Source organism: Simochromis diagramma, unplaced genomic scaffold (assembly GCF_900408965.1).
Source record: "Simochromis diagramma unplaced genomic scaffold, fSimDia1.1 OVJJ01000304.1, whole genome shotgun sequence".
In the NCBI taxonomy this organism is placed as follows: domain Eukaryota; kingdom Metazoa; phylum Chordata; class Actinopteri; order Cichliformes; family Cichlidae; genus Simochromis; species Simochromis diagramma.
Genome location: NW_024387030.1, coordinates 1,863,651 through 1,867,407, shown reverse-complemented (window position 1 = coordinate 1,867,407; position 3,757 = coordinate 1,863,651). Strand labels below are relative to the sequence as shown.

The 3,757-nt window shown below is 37.5% G+C and overlaps 1 long non-coding RNA gene across 1 annotated transcript; it reads left to right on the top strand.

Annotated features, from left to right (window-relative positions):
* Positions 1–636: 636 nt before the first annotated feature.
* LOC120740372 lies at positions 637–2,693 on the top strand. Its single transcript, XR_005697357.1, has 2 exons — positions 637–872; positions 2,370–2,693. It is a non-coding gene; the product is annotated as an uncharacterized LOC120740372 (long non-coding RNA).
* The last annotated feature ends 1,064 nt before the right edge of the window (positions 2,694–3,757 follow it).

Sequence of the window (3,757 nt, the reverse complement as noted above, 5' to 3'; positions counted from 1 at the left end):
TTACTTAGCCTGGGGAGTCTTTCATTGCACTTCCTTGATAGAGGCTCAACTCTTTGTCTCCAAGTTTCCGAGGCAGGTTTGTCTCCCTGGGAGTGTGTGGGAGAATGGCTCAGGCAGGTACACCAAAACCAAAACAGGAAGGATGTCAAATAGGTAAGCAGATCATGAAACAATTGCAATCAGCATGTAGGGAAGGGATTCTCCATAATGATATTTTGGCACTGAGTTTATGGAATACCCAAGTATGGTTCAAAACACCCACATCATGTGAGCACATGCAACTAATTTTGGTTCTGGTGTGTTTCATCCCACTTGCGATAGGTGGGCTTCTTGCTGCTTCTTAAACAGCCTCAGAGTTTTTCTTGCAGTATTGTTTGAAGAATTCACCAAATTATTTCAGTGATGATCATTTCTGATTTTCTGGTATAATATGTAACCTTGTTAGAACTGTACAATGCTTGACAGTATAACTGTTTCACAGAATAGCGTCTACAGTATCTACAGTAGTGATGATAGCAAAATGTGGCCAATAGGTGTCACTGTGGAGATTGTTGTCAATGTAATCCCAGCAAAACTGCTTCAAACATTTCAGGGTTTTACAAAACGTTGCTTTGCCCATCGCTGTCAGCTGCACAACATTATCACATGAAAGAGGTTAACAGTCTGGCAATGGGTATTGGTGAGTGCTGGGTTCGAGTACTCTCAGTGATTGCAAAATGGAGAACAGGTGCACCTACTTGAGCCTCCTGGGCCACACCCGCTCCTGAAAAACAGTAGTTAGTTTTTCACACCCATTCACACAAACAGAGGAGGGACGGACCAAACTGCAGAAGGAGAGGCAGACAGAATTCAGGCCAGCACCTGGACTACAGGTGAGACCATGACACAAACATTTTTCGCATGTACAGACTGCATGTGTTGGATAGGTGCAGTGATGTTACTAAGAGGTTTGTGAACTCTTGTTGTGAAGCCTCAGTGTTAGCATTTATGAAGCAAAGTGTATATATAGAAACTTAAATGGCAGCAATTTTTTTTTTTTTTTCTTTTTTATTTTTATTTTTTTTTTTCTAAATGGGTATTGAGCTGGATTTTTGAAGCAGGGTAACTGGTGCTTCACTGAAAACATGATTAAGTCCATATGGTAAAAGACAGTCTAAAGAAGGGATTTTTTTTTTTTTTGTCCCATCAGACAGATTTACAGAAAGCAGCAGCATTTAAGCTCTAGGATACAGCAGAAGCAAATGCAGAGTGATTTCCTCGGTTGTCTGTATCTTTCTTGGGGCTACTGTAGAAGCATTTGCTGTATTCTTTTTCCCTGTTTCTTGTTTAATTTATTATTTTTATTTGTGTATGTATTGAGAAGATATGGGAACAGACGTTACTTTCAAGGCATGCTGTGTACTTCTAAATTATGTTTTTAGGTTCATGATTAGAATTTTTTTTTTCTTGTTTATTTGATGTATCTTGGAGCTTCAAAATCCAAAGATCTTTTAAAATCAGACACCCTCAGGTAATGTATAGATTTTTGTTTGTTTTTGTTCTCCAGCCAGCGGCACAAACCCTAAGAATATTAGGCATTCAATCACCAGAAACAAAGATAATTCCCTGGTCCCTGTGGAAAATTTGTTGATTACTAGATGCTGATTACTTTTCAGTTCAATGCCAGTCAATAAATCAAGAAATGAACTTAATTCATGTGTAAAATCCTTCATTAACACCACCTTTAGCGTCAAGTTAACTTGATACTGATATGTGAAATTCTTTTAAAACTATGTGGTTTTTTTATTTTATTTATTTTTTTTAGGGAACATATAGTTTGCATACTCCTGGTTCAATTTAACATCAGGTCCAACATAATATTCACATATTGAGTGAGATAATTAGTCGATTCATCCACTAATTTAATTATAGCTTCATTATTTTGAGATGTATGTATGATGGTGGATGCGAACAAGGAGAGGCGTGTGAAGCCACATTGGTATTTATAGAAGAGAAAAACAGTCTGCTACATTTTAAAGTGCACTTCAACAAAATGGCATCAACCTTAAGGTCACTCATATTTGCCCAGCAGTGAACAGCTCAGCACATCCATGTTTAATTTAAGAAGAGGCCTCTGTGCAACACTTGAAAAGTGAAACTATTAAACAAAACTCCACTGGACAACAGAAGTTCTCATTTAACCAAACAAGGTGATGGGTTTAAGCACTGGGAGTCGGGAGGCAAATTATAAATTCATGAAGGTTTTGTAGATGCTTTATTGGCTTTAGGCTAAACCTCATTGCCAAGCCTGTAAACTAAGTTTGACAGGCCCCCATGTAGAGCAACAGGAATGGGAAATAAGCCTCTCACTGCTCATCCCTCCTTTACAGCCTGAAAACTTCTGGATCACAACAACAGCAAGCAGAACATGAAGGAGCTGATATGGAGATCAGCTCCCAGCGAGGTTAAGCAGGGTGGGGAACCACATCCGCTGCTCTGCATTCATGATTTGGAACAAAATATGACTTTGAAGAGGGGAAATCCTACTGGAAGTGGAATGTGTAAAGGTTTTGTCAGTATTTTTAAAACATGAACAAGCCTCTCAGGACTGATGTTGACAGCTGTGTCAGGAGACAAAACCTGAACTGACAATGACTGTGAGGCATACTGTGTAGATTTAGGAAAGAAGCATTTCTACTGAGCTTCATTTCATATCAGAAATTATAAAAGTAATGATTCAATAAATGCATGACTGGAACTGAGTTTGGTGCATTAAACATGACATGAAAGATAAAACGTTCTCCTCCAAACTCTAAAGCAGGGCTTTAAACAGTTTTGTAAAAGCTTATACTTGAATACTAAATGCACATGGCGCATTAGAGGTCATAACCTCCACTGTGCAATATCAAAATATGATAAGTTACAAATATAAGAGTTTATTTTTCAACGGGCTTATGCTAACACTAATTGTATTGTTAAATTGTAATGCTTGGCTGGAAAACATTGGGTTTGGCAATTTGAGCGTTTGAACCTCACTGTAATTTGCTGACCAGGGGTTTCATGATAAACAATATAAGAAAACACAGCACAAAAACGCAAACCACAAACTGTCAATATTATTAATGAATAATAAAAGTAAAAGCACTATTATAACAAAAATACAATACCAGTGACAAGGGTTACATAAGAAAAACAAAAAGGATAATAAAAGGATATTAAAAGATGACATCATTTCAAAACCAGTCTATAAAAGTGTAATTTTATAGACTGATGGATCTTGAAAAGGCACAAGTAACACATTAATTTCTTTAAGTGATTTCGCTCATGTCAACACAATTTTCTTTTTACTTTAATGCATCATTATACACCTTTTAACACTGCGTAAAGCTGAGCTTAGCCTAACCCTTACCACTTGGCAAGTAATTTAATACTACCAGTCATGGCATAAAAAGAAATACAAACATAAATGTTAAACTGTTAAAATGTCAAACTGTGCTTGAAGCAGCATGCTATTTTTTTCCATTTCTAAGATCATCATGTAGTCTATGGAGGCTTCACCCTGCATCCACATGACCCAAGCAATCTGCTGCTATGTCCTGGTGCCAGACACCACTAGACACCCCCTGTGCCCATCCACTGAGCTGTTTTGTCAGAATGAGGAGGGCCTACACAATATAAACCCGGGGTTACTGTTGCTCATCATTTTATAGATACAATAAAGAATATTTCTCTCTGTCTGGAGAAATTAGCTTTTAAGGTAGGCAAGAGATTTCATAAA